We start from the raw sequence: 21,722 nt of genomic DNA, 5'->3' as shown, positions 1-21,722 counted from the left end.
TAAGGAAGATGTGAGTAACCTAATTTTTCACCATGAATATTGAGCCATTACTTTAATTGAATATTTTGATTTAATGTTAAAATAATTCAGGGTAAACATGTAATTATATTATAAATATGCAGATAATAAAATTAAAATAACATGATTTTAAGTGTTTTCCTTTAAAATATGTAATTGATTGGCCTCTGAGGAATTTCTGCATTAAAATAGCATTTATAGATCAGAAAAATGATAAAAAAGCAAGTTAATATAAAATGATAAGAACACACAGAGACATTAATATCTATGGAAGGAATGGCTGAGTAGGTTGTAGAATGAGAATTCGACAATTTCTCTTTATTGATCCTGCTTGGGTTTAGGTGGTGAAAAGAGGACTGAAATTGAAAGACATTTTAATATTAAGGAAAAGCCTCTAGGGATTTCATCCACTACCATTGTGGGTTATAAACATCATCATTCAATTAATAAACTTATCTCAGTTCTCTTAGTTTGAAATCTTCAGTTAAAATAAGAATTATTTAAAATAGTGCAGATTTCAAATAAAGGAAGGACGATTGAGTTAATTAGAAATTTAGACAAGAAACCATGGTAGTTTTAGTAGCAACTGAGTTTTTTATATTGCATGATTGTGGTAGGTATTTTGAAATATTATTTATGATCACCATGTAGTCACATTTTTCAGCTAATTACAGTCTTCCATGCTTCAGATACTGGTATATTGGCCAGTGCAGGTGGGCAATTATTGAGCACCTCTGCATCTAGATTGCATTTTCTGGTTCTCTTATTAAAGATTTAGACATCTCGCTTTCTTTCCTCTACTGGGTCACTTCCTCTGTTTACTTATATGTAAAAGGAGGAAGTCACTGTCTTTACATTTAAAACTTTTTCAAGTCTGGATAATTCAAATAAGTTATTCTTTTTTTTTTTTAATTTATTTATTTATTTATTTATTTTAATAATACATTTTATTTTTATATTCCCCATACAATTGCAGCCCCCCCATTCTGACCCCAATCCCTCCCCTCCCACCCCCGCCCCCCTAAAAGTGTCTCTGGTTCGTAGTTTTTTGTTGATTTTGATTTTCACTTTCTTATAGTTATTCGTTTTCCTGGTCCCTTATTTAAGTTTTCTAGATTCCTGCTATGAGTGAGACCATCCGGTATTTTTCTTTTTCTTTTTGGCTTATTCTTATTATTTGTAAGGAATTTTATAACATGCACAGTTATGGCTGCTGTAAGTATAAAGATTGGAAAGTCCAAATATATCTAACTGCCGAGAAAACTTATTTGGGTCAACATTGAATGTATTTTTTTTATTGAGATATGATCAACAAATAATTCTATATTTATGGTGCACAGTGTGTTGTTATAAATATAAGTTATCAAATGATGCCACCACTGAAACTATTTATATACTTACTTTTCCTGTTGCTTATGTCTTTGGCCCTCGTTTTGTTTTATTCTGATGATGTTACAGAATAAAGAATTTCATATTGAACATAATGTGCAAATAGTGTCTTTGTATAATTTTTTTTTGAAAATACAACACATTTCAAAAATATCTTTACAAAAAATCAGAACTTAAAATTTATTATTTCTAGGAAAAACCCAAACATATATCTCAGCCCAACCCCTTTATCCTAACAATATAATTTTATTTCTATTGTGTCTTATATGATTTTTTTCAGTGTTACATAATTTTATCACATAGATACATGTAATGATGCTAGTTTATAGGAGGCAAGAATAATAAAAATAACATTGGAATGATAAAACTATTAAAGGGCCTCCCTGTCAACACAGGGGTCAAAGTCTCAGTGTATCAAGCTATCACCAGCCACTGCAGCAAGAGTTCTATCCCAACCCTTGGATCTATCCCATATGGCATAGCAGACCTCTCCTGTTTTGCCTGCTCTTCCCCTCAACAGTGTTTTCCATTAGATCTGCCTGTTTTGCTCCCCACTCTGTCTCTGGTGAATCCTCTCACCCCCTATACCTCTGGCCTACACCCCAGTTCTTATATGCATTAATAAATTAAAAAATCTTAAAAAAAATAAAATAGCTTGAAATATAATACTAGTAAAATATAAGTTGATATTTTGAATGATGAATCATTTAAGTTTGAATCAATGTGGATGATAAATAACAGGCTGGAAAGTATGATACAGTGAAAAATGACAATATATTGGGGATTTATTTATTTATTTATTTTTTAAAGATTTATTCATTTTTACACAAGAACCGGGGTACAGGCCAGATGTGCAGGAGGGTGAGAGGATTCACCAGAGACAGAGCGGGGACAGAAAAGGCAGGCTGACAAAATACACTGCTGAGGGGAGCAGCGGGCGCGACAGGAGATGTCTGCCGCACCATGTGGGACACTCACACGCTGGTCGGCTGGGATTGAACCAGCGCTGCAGAGGCTGCAAACAGCTTCACAGCACAGTGCTCAACCACCTGCGCCACCAGGGGAGGCCCTACTGGGGATTTAAAAGGACAGAAGGAGGAGCCTCCCTGGTGGCTCAGGGGCTGCATACAGCTCTGTGAGACTGTCATCGGCCTTTGCAGCACGAGTTTGATCCCCGGCCAGCCAGGAGCAACCCACATGGTGCAGCAGACCTCTCTTGTTTCGCCCGCTGCTCCCCTCGCAGTGTGTTTCAGTACATCTGCCTGTTCTGCTCCCTGCTCTCTCTGGTGAATTTTCTCACCCCTTCAACCCCGTGACTCTGGCCTGTACCCACCTTCTTTAAAAAAAAAAAAAAAGACATGAGGAATAACAGGATTTCTTAAAGTTTTGAGCTTTAGCCATTATGTTTATTGGGTATGTTTAAACTATATTGAACTATTATTCTGATATAAGAGCCTTCTATTTACTTCAAGACATTTGTTTAAGAGTAAGTATAAGGTTGACATCTAATAACCATCCATTAAGTTCTAATGTGACTATCATTAAAACAGACTTACTTTTGGTGTATGTAGGTTAATGATTCAATTAGTTTAAATTATCAAAGTCTGTCAGGCAAATAAACATGTGGGAAGGAATTCTTGCTTTATCCCTAATAATTTTACCTAGGAGTCAGAGTTGAAGGGAACAAATTTAGTTTGTACAGATCCTATGTAAGCAAAATGATACAATATATACATAAATACTGAAGAGAGTATAGCTTCTCGTCATTATTTGACATATTTAATAATGCACCATTACTGTAATGCAAGACTAATGGTTTTCAAAATATCAATAAGAGATAAAAGACAATTGGTATAATGAAAATGAGAGCTGAACCAGAAAACAGAAGAAAGCAATTCTAATCCCATTTTAGCTTAACTGTCTGACAAGGACAAATTCACTTAGGACCAGTCTACTTAACTCGGTAGACTGGTTTGCTAGAGAGTGATGGGAGATAAGTGAGGGAGAAGAGAATGTGAGTTTTTTGGGGGGTCAGTGTCATCTTAAAAAACCTGATAAAAATTCCATGGGCTATCCACCCAAATAAATGTGCCTATGTAGACAATTTTCCCTATAATTTTAGTGGTTCAAAGATACCAAGAATTGCTATGTACCCCAGATTTTAAAATGTTGCCTTGAACTAACATCTTTTCTAATATGAGATTCATTGTTCTTTGTCAATTTCTAATGTAAATTTATTAATGATAAAACTTTTGTTATTTCTTTTGGATGGTGCATCATTGATTTAGCCATAAAATACCTGATATCAACCACTAGCACCAAAATATAAGTCCCACATGTATTTTCTTATAAGCAACCTTATGTATCATTATCACTTGTTGCTTTTAAAGTCCAATTTTAATGTCCCTATGTAATTTTATTACTGTTGCCTAACTATCACAAAGTCTAAATATATTTGAAAATATTTTAGGCAGTGGTTAGGAAAAATGGTGAAATAATTTTCCTACAATAATTTAAAATATTTAAATAAGTATATATGGGTTTTAATTACTATGAATATACTTAAATAATCATACACTTTTAAAATTCATGGTAAAATAGATTTGAAAAATGAATTTAGATGAAAGGATGGTATTATTTAAAGTGAGAAATTCTGTTTGATATTAAGGTAGAATGTACATTATTAAAGTTCAAGATGTTCTATTTTTTAATTAAAATTACAATGCATTACAACGTTATGTTAGTTTCAGGTGTATAACATGAAAAATTAATATATGTATATACTACATTAAGTTTACCATTAAAAGTCCAATTGTATATTTCACCATTCAATTGAGTCCTTTTACCTGGTTTTCCCATCTCTGATAATCATTAGCTGATCCTATAGATTAAGGACTAGTTTAGTTTTATTTAATCCATCTATGTTTTTGGCTTCTCCATATACCACAAATGAGTGAAATCATACAATGTTTTTCTTCATAAATTCAGATATTTTGATCTGCATGTAAGTGATTGACAGTTTTTGTTCTATCTAATTTATGGACCTATTATCTATCACATCTTCCTTATTCATTCATTGTTGATAATTAATAGGTTATTGCCATACTTGGCTATTAAGAATAATGTTGCTAAGAACAAAAGGGTACAGCTAGAGCTCTGAGATCCTGTTTTCTTTTCACTGTCTACATACTTAGAAGTAGAATTACTGAGTTATTTGGGGGCTCTATATTTAATTTTTTTACCAAGATTTTCTCTATTCTTCAAGTACATTTTCTCTTGACAGAGAATTCATGTTTCACAGTTCATTTTAGTTTTTCTCAGCACTGGAAAAATGTCCCACTTATTTCTATCTGATACATGCTACAACTTGGACAGATCTGAAGGGTATTATTTTGAGTGATAAAGTCCATTTCAAAAGGTCACAAACTGCTTGATTCCATTTACATAATTCTCTAAGTGACAAAATTGTAGAGCTAGAGAACATATTAGCAGTGCTCAGATTTAAAGGTGATGTATTTAGTTTCTAGGCCTACTTCCTAGGACTTCTGCAATGAAATACAACCAGCCAGATAAAATAACAGATATTTATTGTCACTGTTCCAGAAGCTGGAAGTCTGAAAGGTGTCAATATGTTTCCCTCTGGAAGCTGAGAAAGAAATTGTTCTGTTCCTCTCCTAGTTTGTGGTGGCTGTCAATAACCTTGGAATTCCTTGGCTTGCTGCTTTATAACTCCAATTTCTACTTTAAGGTCATTGTAATTTTGCTTATGCTTTTCAATATATGAACACTAGTCATTAAAATTTGTTTATATCTTAATGTAGGAGATTTAATTGGAAATTCTTATATAATTCTTTCTCCTAAGACCCTATAACAAAATAAGCTTACATTCTGAACTTCTGGGTAGAAATAAATTTTTGAGGGACACTATTTATATCATTACCACGGAGGAGAAAAAAGGATGTGAGTGTGACTATAGAGGGGCAGTGTTAGGGAAATATTTATGCTAATGGAATCTTGACTCTATGTATGATCTCTGTATCTTGTTTATACGGTGTTACATAAGTTTGTACATATGATAAATGGCATAAAATTGTAAACATTAATTGTACCGATACTAAATTTCTCATTTTTATATTGTATTACAATAATAGAAGATATTGCCAGAATTATAGAAGATTCACCCACAAGATGGAGGAAAATACAAAGTACATGAGACTGATATGTACTATCTCTGTAATTTTGGTGGCCATATTGTTATTTGAAAATGAAAGTGAAAGAGGAAGTCCTATTAATTTTCTTATAGATCATAACTTTTCCTTTATGTGCAAATATTTCTAGCTTTTATTTGTGTTTATGAGAGTGATGACCTCTACTTCTAGTAAGGAACAAAAAATGACAGTTGCTAGTGTGTCATGTGTTCAATATTATAAGGTTACTTACGTTGTCACAGAGTTTATTAAATCTGCTCAGGAAGTGGTAAAAATTCTCTTACTGTCTTATCATGAATTGAATATCAGGCCTAGAATGTCATTTTTCTATATAATGAACCCAAATTAACTGTAAAATGTCATATTGCATCATATGTAGTCAAAACTCCTTCCTACCCTCAAACTTGTTTATGTATATTTAATGAGTTTTGTTGAAAAGAGGATAACAAAATGATTAAAGATTTTTAAAAGCACAGAAGTTTTCCCCTAAAGGTAAAATGGGAACACATGCAATCTTTGTATTTGCATAAGCCTTTTACAAAATAGATGAAATAGAATATTGTCCAGGGAAAATCATTAGCATTGGAAATTTATGAGGAGGGGTGGAGAAATCCTCAGCTAAAGTTACTTTAATATACTGTTATTATTTGCTGAACTATTTAAAAATATTTTTTCTTACAAATAGTTTGAATTTCTAAAGCATACAGAAGGATTTCTCTATGGCTAAAAGCCACATCATAGTTAAATTTAGGTAACTAAAAGGTGTCTGTTGTATTAGAAATGAGATTCCTCCTCTTCTGTCCACCTCAAATTCAACACAAAATATGTTACCAAGGAGAATTTACTCCCGATTAGGATTGACACTTCTTTACAGAGCAAACCTCCATGGGTGGAATCATAATGCTGTAAGGGAAATAAACTGTAACAGACCAGAATTACAAAGAAAAGAAAAAAGAATCACAATTCAGCTTATGATTGTGAGAATAATGATGCTGTTTTCTAATTGGCTTTGACTTTCAAATTTTTATTTACAGACAGAAATGAGCCATGATTTTTTTTTTGAACTACCATTCTCAATCTTAACAATAGCAGGCTTACAACAAAATTTTTTCTCCACTTAGTATCATAGCATTCATATTAATAACAAGAATAACATCCTATACTTATCTAGTGCCTTCACAGTCAAAACATCAAAAGATGTCTTACAGATTAAGTGCCTCAGGTTTGTGGTAGAATTCACTAGAAATTTAAAAGCAGTTACAGTATTTTGCAAACTAGTCTCATATGTAAGGTGAAATGTATTATTTATTTTTCAAAATAAAATTAATTTAAAATGTCCAAGATAAAGTGTTAAATATATTTTATGTATTAATATTAAACCAAAAATGAAAAGTATTGCAATAATTAGACAAACCATTTTAAATTTTCAAGATATTATTCAAGATTCAAAGATGTTCATGATCCTAAGTATGAAAATATTTTGACTTAGTTCAGGGAGTTATAACAAAATACCATAGACTGGTCTGCGGCTTAAACAGCAGACCATCGTGTCTCACTACTAAAGGTTGGGAAAACTAACAGTAAGATACGGAGAAATGCAGTTCTTGATGATGGTCCTTTTCCAGGTTTATAGAAAAGTACCTTTTCGTTTTGTGCTCATATTGCTTGCACATGGAGAAAGAAGGAGTGATCTCTGCTTCCATCTTCTTATAGGAGCATTAATCCCGCCAGAAGATTTTACTTTCATGACCTAATTTAACCTAACCCCATTTCTACATATCATCACATTGGGTGTTAGGATTTGAATGTATAAACTTTGGGGGAATACTTATATTTAGTCTGTAACATTGACCATGTTACAGACTTAAATTTTAAGACATCTTTTGATGTTTTAACTTTGAAGACACTAGATAGGTAGAGGGTGTTGTTCTTGATATTAAGTGGAGAAAAAATTCATTGTAAGCTTGCTATTGTTAAGATTGAGAATGGTAATTCAAAACACATGAAAATGATAGTCATTGGTTGGTCAGGAATGAGATTTTGCAGTGACTAAGTTTTGTATGAAATGTTTTCCTTTATGAATTGTAATACAGTAAACATCAGGGAAAGTTATTTTCTTTAAAAAAAGAAGTTTTTAAGGTAGCTGTGCATGTTGACTTAAATTTTAGGATGCTTCAGTTCATAGAGCTTTTTTAGTTCAGCCAGTGCAGAATAAGATTATGCATTTCATTTTCAGCTATCTCAGCCCTAAAGCTACATTATATAAAGAACTTCAGGGAACACACATAAGTCTTTGCTATGGACTAGCACTGCTGTCTTTACTACAAGAAATAGAGGTATTAACATCTTTAAATATAATTACCAGTCAATTCCACAAACTCCAGAACCAATTCATAAAAATCATCCATGAGATTCTGACCACAAGGACTGATGATTATGAATTTTGCCAAATGAAAGAGTCTAATCAATTTTGTGCAGTAAAAATTAGTTAAAGCTTGTTGTCACAATAACTTTTTCATTTAATCGTCTACTTCATTTTCCTCTTTTCTTCCATAAAAATATGTTTTACTGCTTCAGTGTTACATTTTATGTCTCTGCTGCCATGTGCATGCCCACTGGCAGTTCCTTAGTCCATAATAAAACCTGATTGCCACGCATTTCAGTCTCTTGTGTTTGGGTTAACACCTGTATGGAAAAGATTCACTTTTTTTTTTTTTTAAGATTTATCTTATTTTTATACAAGAACCTGGGTACAGGCCAGATGTGCGGGAGGGTGAGAGGATTCACTAGAGACAGAGCGGGAAACAGAACAGGCAAACTGACAAAATACACTGCTGAGGGGAGCAGCAGGCGAGACAGGAGAGATCTGCTGCACCATGTGGGATTCTCGCTGGCTGGCCAGGAACGAACCCGTGCTGCAGAGGGGCTGCGGACAGCTTCACAGTGCGGCGCTCAACTGCCTGTGCCACCAGGGAGGTCCAAAGATTCACTTTTGACATACACTTTTATTTCTTGGGACAGTATTACATAGTCATCATTAAATAGTTTGTGAAGAAAAAACAAGTTTACTGATTAAAAACAAACAGAAATTCATTGAGAGGGATTTAGATATATTATTACTTTGATGTGTGGATTTGATTTTTAACATAAATTTACAGCTAGGAAGTTATTTAATATTAATTTCCCAATAGTACCTCTCTGTGCATATTTTCTTGGATGTTGAAAACTTTTAGTTATTACTCATATAATTTAAATCAAGCTGAAATTCTACATTGAAAGAAAAAATAGCAATACTTTTTGTTGTTGTTGAAGGAAAAGATGTAATCAGGGCATTTTAAAACATTACTAGGAAACCAATAAAATGTTCCCTTTGTAAATTAAACTGAATATTTTTATTTATTGCTACTCTAACAATTTCAGGGAACTAGAAAACTATGAATGATTCATCTAGTTAAAAAGAATGTAAAATGCTTATACAATTTCTTCATTGAAAAACATTTGAGAATTTCAAGCAGTTAGATTTTTTGCAAATTCTGCTACAAATGGAATGCTTGAATTTTGACTATTATTCTTTCCTTTGTCTAATAAAGGAGTTCAATTTTAATACGTCAATTTACCTTTCTTATTTCCTTGAAAGGAGGAAAAACCCTCTTGAATATAACTCAAAATCATGAAGGGGAAGAAATGCATATTTTCTTTTCCCTCAATATTTGCAATCTCATAGCTATTAAATATTCAGTATTAGTCCTCAACGCCTATTATGGCTGTGCCTATTTTGAAGTATACTCTATGTGGGCAGGAAGATCTGGGAACTGCATCATTGAGGTAGAATGAGTGTTTGCTATTTTGTATGCAGCATAAACCTCAAATACAGAACAAAAAACTGGGTGTATTGTCAAGTAATATTTAAGAATCTCAATGGTCTGGTAATCACATGAGGAATTATGAAAAAGTCCTGGAAATTGATTTAATTTGTCTTGGGTATGGTCTAGCAACTGGGTACTTAGAAGTCTTCTAGATTATTGTATTCTACATCTAGGTTGAAAAACCTTAATACTATATTTAATTTGGGTTACTTTGATTTCTGAAACATTTTAGAAGAGAAATAAGTTGATATAATTGTAAGTTGAGCGTATTTAATTTTCAAATGTGATTCAGCTTTCAAATTGGATATAAAATATGATTAAAACAAAGCCCCAAAGGAAAACATAGTTAGGTGACTGTTCAAATAAAATGTATTTGGTATAATTTGCAGATCCTCAAATTTTATAAATATTAATTTCTACATGGAAATAAATGTGATGATATTTGTGATTATTGCTTCCTAGGGAAGAAATACTGGTAGGTATTACTTCAAAATTATTTCTTCACATAGAAAGACATTTGTGACACCAAGGAGAAAAGTATATAATAACTGTTAAATTCATTAGGATGTTCACGAGAGAAATTCTTTGTGCAGTATTATAAAACAGTGTGTATAGTAGTCAATCCCTCTGTCAGATACTGGCAAATGCAGTAGACTCTAATCTTCCATTTTTTTTAAGATAAATTAACATATTTTGTGACAGTTTTCTATTTATGCATAGGCTACTTTACTTGATTGCAATTACATGTCATATATAACTTGCAGCCTCATAAAATAATATATATTAAACAGTGCAGTTAACAATAATTTTCTAAAGAACTCTGGCAAGAGTTATTGAAAAGTTTGGGTCATAATTAATATATTTAATCAATTCACCTATAATTTACATTTAGTTAGAATACTTGTTGATAATTTCAAATATAAAAAAATTAAAGACACCTTTAAAAAATATTTTTCTCTTGCTTCTTTTATACTTGCTATTATTTCTATATCCTTGGAGCAGAAGTAAGTGGTTAACAGAAACAAGATAAATATGTATTGTGGGGCCCTCTCTGGTGACGGGGTTAAGTCTCAGCACTATCAAGGTATCCCGGCCAATGGGAAATGAGTTCAATCCCCTGTCAGGGAGCTAACCTACATATGGCACAGCAGACCTCTCCTATCTCACCCACTACTCCCCTCAACAGTGTATTTCAGTAGATCTACCTGTTCTGCTCCCCATTCTGTCTCTGGTGAATTCTCTCACCCCCCTCTCCTCTGGCCTATACCTCAGTTCTTGTATGCATAGATAAATAAAAATAAATCTTTATAAATGTAGAGAGTGTGACTATACCTAGTCCTTAATGATTCATGAATCACACCAAGTGACTTTGATGTCTGCATTGGAAATGTGTTTTCAATGAAAATGAGCTTCTGCTATCTTTTCTCTGGCAGAAATGCAAAGAATAAGTTTATGAATAAATGAGTATGTAGGTATATTTTTAAATTCTGTCTTAAAATAAAACATGATAACTTCATAAAGAGATGATATATTTATAATCTGAAATAATCATTGCTGTGAAGTAAATTCAAAATTTGCTAAAGAGAAATTTCATAAGAAGGTGGTCAGAACCAAACTGAGGAAACTAGGCCTATTAGACTAAAGTCAGATTCTCTGCGTGACTGCTCTCCCACCCTTACCTTGGGAAGTTTGGCCTTGGTTTATATAGGTCAGTTATATACACAGAAAGAAACATTATTATTCTTTAACAAAGGAAAGAGAACACCTAGCTAATTTCTAAGATTTTCAGTTAAATGCAGGTTGGTTCCTAGTATTCTTAGTTAATTGATAAAGGAGGAACACTATTCAAAATCTCAAAGCTATCCCTTGATTTTACAAAGTCACTTCATTTAGAGATATCTGTGTTAGGGAAAATGTATGAACCAAAAAGCAATTTTAACTTATTATGCTAAGAAGTACCCTTAAAATTGTGAGGGCACAGGCAGGCTGTTATCTCATGCTCCTTTTACTAACTCTTAAACTTGATAGGGAAAGACTCCAGCTATAGACATTGCAGATGCTGCTTCTTGCCACAAGGCAAGAAGATATGAAGATAGCAATCCAAAGACATTGTCTTGTTGACTTCAGCCTCTGAGGAGGCTCTGTCAGGGCAGAGGAGCAAACAGCAAAATTATATTTCCTTTGTTTCCTTCTTTTAGTCCACATACATATTTCAGATAAACATATTATCCTTAAAAAATTGCAACTGGCATTAAACAATGCATGACTTACAAGATGTAATAATAAAACAACTCAAACTGGCACAAAGACTTTGCTGATCATTCTTTGGACATCTAAAAAACTATTTACCAATACTGTACAAACACACTATTAATTAAGAAATTAAATTATTCTATATAATTATTAAAACTTTAAACAATTTAAAAATTGTCACCTCCACGTCCCTCAGGGCATTTTACTAAGAAGACTTCACTTGGGAAAGAAATATAGCTAGTTGTTCGTTTAGATTCTTCTTTGGAATCCCAGCATTTTTTTTTTTTCATGTAGAATGTTTTTAAATAAATTTAGTAGATGCCTATGGTACACAGATAATTAAGGAATATTGACTAAGTCCCAGATATTTATCTTTTAAACTACTTATCTGGTCACCTATTTATATGCTTACTTATATTTGAAGCTCTCTTGAAATAGAATTTTTCTTAATTCATATTGATAATCAGTGAGATCAATTAAAAGTAGGTCAGCAAAAATGTCATCTAAATATAAATAAATGAATAAATATATAAAAAGGAGATTTTAGTACCAGTACATAATTGTGTTAATCATTTGCAAACTCTTAAGGACAAGCTGTTAAATACTTGGCTTTGAGTTTTTGAGTAAAGAGGTCAATGGAATATATTAATGCCCATAAAATTAAAACCAATGCTTTGCGTAGGAGAAACGAATAAATGCTTCGAAGAATTTTGTCCTCTTAGGATTTATAAATTGACATTAGCTAATGTAAAGGAAAGTGTTTTCAAAGTTAAGGTGTAATTATCAGAGATAAAAATCATGACTTTCTTGCAGCAGACAAACATTGAGGTTTCAGATGTCTTATTCCATTAATTCATTAATGAAGAACCAGTACAAGAAATGACAGCTTCAAAAATCAATTGAAAAACTTTGTGTTTATAAGTAGTATCAGAATAAGATTATTCAGTTTGATATAAGCTGGTTGATGTTCAATAAGACCATACAATACAATCTGTAGGGTTATTTCTTTCCCTGGAAAGGAAGTATTTGCATCTCTACCCGACAAATTCTACAAGCTAATTATAGGCTGAAGAGGAGTAAAATAACCCAGGAGATAGAAATGTCAAGACCAGCACTGCACTGAAAATATATCAAGTAATCTCTTAATAAATCATTAAGGCTCAAGAGAGCATGAAAGGAGACTGAAGATGCCACTGGAAAAATAAGGAGTAATAGTAAAATGGATGAAGGTTATACTGAAATCTAGGTAAGTGATAGCAAAATAAATGAAGACAAAAGTAATGTAATGCTGTTGAAAAGGGAAAGGAGGAAAAAATATTTTTGAAAATATTTTTCAGTCTTTTAGTTGGAAACTGCTTTATGTGTAACCTTGTATATGTAATATAGCATATTCAAATAAGCTATGCCTGTGAATCTTATAGAGGAATTTATTTAATTAAAGGTGGCTTCTCATGCATAAAATCATTTTCCTTAAGAAATGAGGAAATGCATATTAAAAAATTCAAAGAGGTTTATTTTTGAGCTAACAATTTAAAATCCCTCAAGTCATCTTATAAGTGCTGATCCCTAATTAGGTTTACCTTGTTATATTCAGAATTCTGTATCTTTATTTGATTATATTAAATATAGTTATATGTATATCATAAAACTGTTAAGAACCTCCCTAGTGGTGCAAGAGATTAAGCACAGCACTGTGAAGCTGTCCGCAGCTTCTGGCTGGCCAGGGAGCTACCCACATGGTGCATGCAGCAGACCTCTCCTATCTCCCCGCTGCTCCCCTCGGCAGTGTATTTCAGTCAGTATGCCTGTTCTGTTCCCTACTCTGTCTCTGGTGAATCCTCTCACCCCGCCCCGCACCTCTGGCCTGTACTCCAGTACTTGTATGCATAAATAAATAAATCTTGGGGCCTCCCCGGTGGCACAGCGGTTGAGCGCTGGGTTGCGAAGCTGCCTGCAGCCTCTGCAGCGCCAGTTCGATCCCCGTTCGATCCCCGGCTGCTCCCTGGTCACCGGAGGAGGGTCCCACATGGCGCGCAGACCTCTCCTGCCGCCCGCTGCTCCCCTCAGCAGTGTACTTCGGTCCTTCTGCCTGCTCTGCTCCCCGCTCTGGCTCTGGTGAATTCTCTCACCCTCCCACTCTTCTGACTGTACCCAGTGCTTGTATAAATAAATAAAAAATAAATAAAAATAAAACCTTTAAATAAATAAATAAATAAATAAATAAATCTTGGGGGAAAAAAACAAACTTAAAAATCACCAGTAATTACATATGGAAAAACAAAAAGAACAATACAAATTGGGAATCATAAAAATATTATTTCATAAGATGTGTGATATTATTTAATTATATATATAATCACAGTATAATTGAAGGAAGTAGAAAGTGGAGAGACTTCCTAAAAAATGTAAAATGGATAAAAAATACTGCATATATATTTATGCATATAGTTTGAGGTGAAAATAAGGACTATATATGAGGTACTAAGAAAAAATATACTATCCATTTAACCATTGTTAGGCTTTTCTTCCATGTGATAACACAGGTTTGTAACATGATAATCTCCTTTCAATAATCAGCATCTATATTTTGTCTCTATCTTGGTACTTACAGCATGAGAATATAAGTTGATTGAGTGACAGACATGCAGTTGCAATTGAAAACATAAAGCATTTTTAAGTGCATAATAAATGCTTTTCACAAATCTTGTGATTTTGATTATCTCCCATGTTTTCTGTTTTCGTTTTCACATACAGATGGTGACAACATTTCACCTACTTAATAATGGTTCTTTTCACAAGTAGAATGTAGATGATCCTATCAGTGGGTAAAGATGAACAATGAAGTGGTTAATACTGTCTTGATTTCCCAAAATAAAGATGAATTTCACAGGTTAAAAAATATATTTCAGTGTTAAAATCCAAGAAATCATGTTATATTAAATTCTTGTGATATGTCCCTCAATAATATAGTTGTAATACATATGACAGAATTCTAGAATTTGAAAATGTCTTTGAAAATTATCTGACCAGACATTCCCAATAATAATAAAATATATTTAGTAAGATATCTTTTAACACCTTGTAGAACATATTAAGTCTTAACCTAAAAATAAAAAGTTGAAATGAGAGGCAATCAAACACTTATTGGTGATGAAAGAATCAAAATTGGGGGTATAAACTTTCCAGTAGAAACCTAAAATTATTACAGGGCAGAGTGAGGGGCACCCCAAGACTCCCAAACCTGACTGCTCTAAATAGGTTCAGCCCTCTGCCACACAAGACAAAATATACTCTTAGTTTGTAAGACCTTTAATGGAAATGAACTTTAATACAATTCATGTGCAATAAAGAGGAAGGAAAGAATATAGTTTCCATATGAAGCGTCCAAAGATGCCTACCTCTTGTGAGTAAATGCCCACCAAACAGGGTTGGCCCAAACCATGGGTACTGAGGCCCAAAAGCTTGCCACAGTCTAAGGCACCTTCTGTTAGGGACCCCTAGAAATGGGGCCAGACAAGTCTGGAAGAAAAAGAACAAAATCAAGATCAAGATAAATCCTGCCATAATTAACCTCCCCATGGGTCTCTCACCCACATCTGGTCCTAGGACCAAGAAGCAAGTAGTTTCTTCACGTGTCTCTCTGCTCCATGTGCCTCCTCCAGGTCTCCTTCTTGCTCTCCATCCTTCTTCTTCCCTTCCACTAGTCTCCTTTCTTGCTTCTCTTCCTCCCTGCTCATGTCCACCCTCCCTTGAGTGGGGCAAGGGACCTGTAAGCACCCCTCTCCCTGGAGACCACCCTGTTACAAAATGTGCTTGAGAAAGAGAAGTCAGTAGGTTGTATGAGAAGAAAAGGGAAAGATAAGAAAAGTGATTTATAAAAAAGGGTTAATCAGTGTTAACAAGCTTAAACTATTCTTGGCTATACATAATTGCTTACTGATTTTATCCTCTGGCAAAAGTCAATAGTCGTCAGTGTATGTGATCAGTGTGGAAGAAAATCAGCAGACTTTGGGCACAAGGAGAGAACCTGCAGAGGTTGTAAAGACTGCCATAAAATAAAGCAAAGAGATACTTGCTGTGGAGATGCCCTGTGGTTTTGTCCACCATTATTTTAAGTCCCCACACTGCTACTGCTGGAGGAAACAACAGCATTTTTTTTTTTTTCCTGAATACTGACTGCCCATTCCTCCCTGTCCCCTGCTGTTGACAGCTGTAGTTCTACCTTCTGTCTCTGTGAATTTGACTCTAGGCCTCTTATAGAAGTGGATTCACAGCTTTAGCCCTTAATGACAAACTTATTTCACTAAGCATCATGTCCTAAGGTTCATCCACTTTAGCAGGTGTCAGAGTTTCCCTCCTTTTAGAGCTAAATAATATTCCATTGTATGCGTATGTGACATTTTGTATATCTACCATTACATTTTTCTGGAGCTTATTTCTGATCATTTAAACATTTTGAAACAATCACAAAGTCCCCAAAACTGCAAGGATGGTGCAAAACACCCTCTTTTTTTCTTGAACTCAAAATAATTTTCCCTTCATCTTCCACTACTTTCCTGTGCGTTTCTTTTTTTTTTTTAAATAATAAATTTTATTTTTATATTCCCCCATACAATTGCAAACCCCCCATTCTGACCCCAATCCCTCCTCTCCTGGCCCCCACCTCCCAAAAAGTGTCTCTGGTTCATATTTTTTTGTTGATTTTGATTTTCACTTTCTTATAGTTATTCATTTTCCTGGTCCCTTATTTAAGTTTTCTAGATTCCTGCTATGAGTGAGACCATCCGGTATTTTTCTTTTTCTTTTTGGCTTATTTCGCTGAGCATGATCCCTTCCAGCGCCATCCATGTTGCTGCAAATTGCATGTGTTTATCTTTTTTGAATGCTGAGTAATATTCCATGGTATATATGTACCACATCTTCTTGATCCAGTCATCTATTTTTGGGCATTTGGGCTGTTTCCAAAGCTTAGCTATTGTAAATAGTGCTGCTATAAACATAGGGGTGCAGGTGCTCTTTGGAATTGATGTTTCTGTGTCCTTTGGGTAAATACCTAGGAGTGGAATTGCTGGATCATATGGAAGCTCTATGTTTAGTAGGTGCAGAAATCTCCACACAGCTCTCCATAGTGGTTGGACCAGTTTGCACTCCCACCAACAGTGCAGGAGAGTTCCTTTTTCTCCACAACCTCGCCAACATTTGCTGAACAACAGCATATTTTGATCAGAGTCACAAATCCACAAAAATACATCCTTTAAGATAAATATTTTATCATCTAGTTCTTGCATTTCTCACACATAGATTATCTCAGAGATTGTCAATCCCCATAACGTAAAAGTGTACTCTCTTTTACACATAAATGTTAGGAGTTACCAGATTTGCACTTCTGAAAAAAATGCTTTGTTACATTAATGTGGTATCGCCACTATTGTACTCAGCTGCTGTAACCTGCTGTAATCTGTGAAGACACAGATGAGCAGAACTCACTCTCTTGCAGTGTTTCCCAGGGCTATTCCTTATTCTTGATTCTGAAAAGAAAACTCCTTTATTATTTCCCCCCCTCTTGGTCCCTCATATGGTTCCCCTATATTCCTCCTATAAGTGAAACCATCCAGTATTTTTCTTTCTCCTTCCTACTAATAATAAAAAACCAACAAAACCAAAAAACAATAAAAAGACAACTACAGGGCCTCCCTTGTGGTGCAAGGGGTTAAGATGCAACCTGTGAAGCTATTCACAGCCACTGCAGCATGAGTTCGATCCCTGGCCAGGGAGCTACCCACATGGCACAGCAGACCTCTCCTGTCTCACCTGCTGCTCCCCTCAGCAGTGTATTTCATCAGTTTGCCTGTTCTGCTTCCCACTCTGTCTCTGGTGACTCCTCTCACCCCCTACACCTCTGGCCTGTACCCTAGTTCTTCAAAGAAAGTACTTTTTATTATTTGAATAATCATAAAACTCTCAGTTGAGTTCTGATCTCTCCTGGTTTTAATATATAAAGCTACATTTTGATAGGATAAATTATTTCATCTCATTTCCACAAATTGTTAAATATGTCAATGACTTATGACTCAGGTTAGATATAAATTAGTGACCTTGAGCTAAAAGGTTTAACTTCCCATCATAAATCAATCCTCTCTGTCTTCTTTCTTCCCAGTTGTTTTATTGTTTAAGCTAGTTTATGCATTCCTGAATACTGTGTTTAAAGATGCATTAGTACTCTTAAGCACTTACTACTTAGCAATTTAGTTGCTCTCTTGTTTCCAGGAGGATACACATTAAATATTTACCATCAGAATAAAGAAAGACTAATATACTAACAGTGACTCTAAAATAAATGTTATCATACAAGTATAGGAGACCATCTGCCAGCACTCAGAGATACATTTTTATTTCCAGTTTAAAAACAAAATATATTAGCAAATTTGAATATTTAATTCAGGAAACAAGATTTTATCATTCTTCACCTAGTTAGCAAGGATATTCTGTATGTTTTCAGAAGAGTAAAGTCAGAACATGTAAAATTTTCTTCTTGAAAGGATTGATCCATTCTGTGCATCCATTATCCAATTCATCCATCCATCCATCCATCCACCCACCCACCCACCCATCCATCCCAGAAATTTTTGATGAAACCTACCATGTTCTGGGTAGAGTTCTAGGGGTACAATAAAAACAAAACTTCAGTTCATATGAGGGGAATATATTTCCTGTAAATTTCACTTTTGATTGATTAGACAGAGTAACTTTTATTCATTCCAATATATAGAATACTAGTTGATACATTGGGATATTAGATATTTTTAATTCATTTGACTTGTTTTATTGGTGCCTGTTCTCTTTTCTCCCTTTTTTCCTAAGTCATACTTCCTAAGTCATATCTCTTTCCACTGCTTTTCCATTTTTATTTTTCAAAATACCTACAGTTTCACCAGTTTATTTTACTAGTCACATCTTGTATCATTTTTTTTTCTTTACTTCCAGCAATTATACCTTTCTTGCTGGACCTTTTTTTTTTTTCTATTTTAAAATGTTTTATTTATTTTCTTACAGCTTTCTTAAATTTTGTATAGTATCTGGGATAACTATAGTTCCTGTAGTAATCCCATCACCAGAGCACCCGTGATCCATCACCACAGTCCCTCATGTTCTTCCCTTCCCTTGCTGTAGGCCTTTGATCTATAGACAGCTTGCAAGTTCTGTCTTTTTTATTTTTTTCCTGATGCTTCATTTGGTTTCTTTATATTCCATATATAAGTGAAACCATCTGGTATTTTTCTTTTTTCTCTTGACTTATAACACAAATTTTGTGGCCCAAATATTTTGATTTAATTTGATTGAAATTACATCTTATTAAAGTGTTTTTAATTTTTGTATCAAAATATAATTCATATAATTTTTTTTTCATTTTTGTGATCAATGCCATTTATTTGCTTTATTGCCATAGGTAATTTCCAATTGCTGATTTACCTTATCCTTTTAAGATTTTTTAAAAATTGCTTACATTTGCATATTATAAAATCTACTACCTTGTACTAGTAGCATGACATCAAATATTTTTGGCACATTTTGATTTTCCCTGCTAAGTCATGCTCATTCCAGCAGTCCATGCTGGTGGATTGTTGTGTGACTTCTCTAAGTTCCTTTAAAGTTGCCCCCCTTCCTTAAGTGGGAGGAAGAATGACCTGAAAGAGAACCTATTGTTCAGCTCATCTAGAGATTTCACAATCTGAAGGCAGGTAGATATGCTTTCAGTAGTCTGCTTCAGAGAGCAAAAACATGGTTGTTAACTTTTGTGTTTCTGTATCAGAGCATTTTTTTAAGATTTATTTATTTATGCATACAAGAAATGGGGTATAGGCCAGAGGTGCAGGGGGTGAGAGGATTCACTAGAGACAGAGTGGGGAACAGAACAGGCGGGTTGACTGAAATACACTGCTGAGGGGAGCAGTGGGTGAGACAGGAGAGGTCTGCTGCACCATATGGTTCAGCTTCCTGGCTGGCTGGATAACAAACTCATGTTGCAGAGGCAGTGGATAGCTTTACAGTGCTTTGCTTAACCCCTTGCAACACCAGGGAGGCCCTCAGAGCATTTTATTTTATTTATTTTTTTTAAAGATTTATTTATTTATGCATACAAGAGCTGGGGTACAGGCCAGAGATGAGGGGGGTGAGACGATTCACCAGAGACAGAGCTGGGAGCAGAACAGGCAGATTGAAATACACACACAGTTGAGGGGAGAAGTGGGCGAGACAGGAGAGGTCTGCTGCGCCATGTGGGTTGCTCCCTGGCCGGCTGGGGATTGAACTCGTGCTGCAGAGGCTGCGGGTCTGCTTCATAGTGCAGTGCTTAACCTTTTGCGCCACCAGGGAGGCCCCCCTCAGAGCATTTTAATTGGTGTAGAAAGCAATCAGTTTTCCTCAAAATGAGGAAGCTGATGCAGCCATCCCAGGAATGGCAGCAAGGCATATGCTCTCACTGCCAGCTCTTGAAATTCTGGGTGAGACAGATTTCCCTTTCTCATTAGCTACACTTAGGAAAGCGGGAATATCAAGGCATTTTTCGTGTCCTCTTACTGCAATTGCTAATTTTCAAAGTTCCTTCAAAATTAAAATAATAAAACTACAATAAAGTTACTATATACTTTTTTTTTTAGTAGATGCAATAGGGTGTTTGCCTAGTGGAGTACATTTCTTAGAAATATATATGTTACTGTCAAGCAAGTGGAAAAATTGTCTCCATTTATATATTGATGTCAGATAACTATATGTTTTAGAACACTGAATTCATGTGTCTTTCCAACTGATCTTGAAAGCAAAACTGTGATGAATGAAAGGAAATTCATCAATCATTTTCATTGTACTGCCATATTTCCCTGCAGGGAATTTTCTACTAAAGGAGAGCTAGATACCATATAGCATTTGATTGTTTTATTGGTAAAACAATAGATTCTTTTACTTCTTTTAAAGAGACATTTAAAATGATTTCTTTTGAACCCTTCAAGTGGCTGGCTGTGAGGGAGTCTGGAGGAGAGGTATGGAGGATCAATGTCCACAGAATGATTAGGAGATGAATAGTGAGACAGCCTGGACTAGAGAAATGATAATAAAAAATGAGAGGAGAGGACAAATTATGCAACATGGAATCGAGTGTTTCTAAGTAAAGGGAAGAATCTAGGTTTCTTTCAGTATTCTCACTTGAAAGTGACATCTACAATCTAGTTAGGAAATACAGAATATGATTTCCATGGGAAGGTGACAAGTCTAATGAAAGCTATACAAGGAATTTCTTTTTCATGTTGCACTGTATAGAATTCAAGAGAGAAATCAGGATGGAAGTTATTAGTAGAATTTTGAGAGGATATATCAGAAGTATGAAACATTTAGGATGAAAAATTTTAATAAGTGAAATAACTACAGAAGATAAATGCCCACCCATTACCCATCTTTTCTCAAGCTGGAGAGGATCCGAAGTTATCTTGTAAAAAAAAGAAATATATATATATTCATATATAATATAAATTATTTATATATAAAATAATAGTAATAATAGTAGTAGTAATAATCTCTTTTGGAGTCCTTGTGCCCATTGGTGACACAAACATTAATACTGCTCCTCAAGGCATATGTATCATTATTTCCAAGAGTTGACCACCAGGTATATCCAAGGAAAGTATGAAGTACAATTTTAATTTATTATTCAAAATATGCCATATTATTATGCCGTATTTTTTCTTTTGTGAAATTTGAGGCAGCCTCAAAATATAATACTTTATAAATCTTACTGTTTTAATTAAATATACATATTCTTTCAAACACTATTTTTTTATTCTAACAGAAATATGCATCTGTGTCTTAGTATCATTCAAAATTATTCTATTGACTGTCTTCTTTGGTATGTTTATTTGCCCTGCATGATTCAGATGTCTGCAAATATCAATAAACTTTAGTGATAGTTTGAAGCACAAATAATTCATGTCTAAATTCA

Source organism: Talpa occidentalis, unplaced genomic scaffold (genome assembly GCF_014898055.3).
Source record: "Talpa occidentalis isolate TD23 unplaced genomic scaffold, MPIMG_talOcc4v2.1 talOcc4.6, whole genome shotgun sequence".
NCBI lineage: Eukaryota > Metazoa > Chordata > Mammalia > Eulipotyphla > Talpidae > Talpa > Talpa occidentalis.
This window is presented reverse-complemented; position numbering follows the sequence as displayed.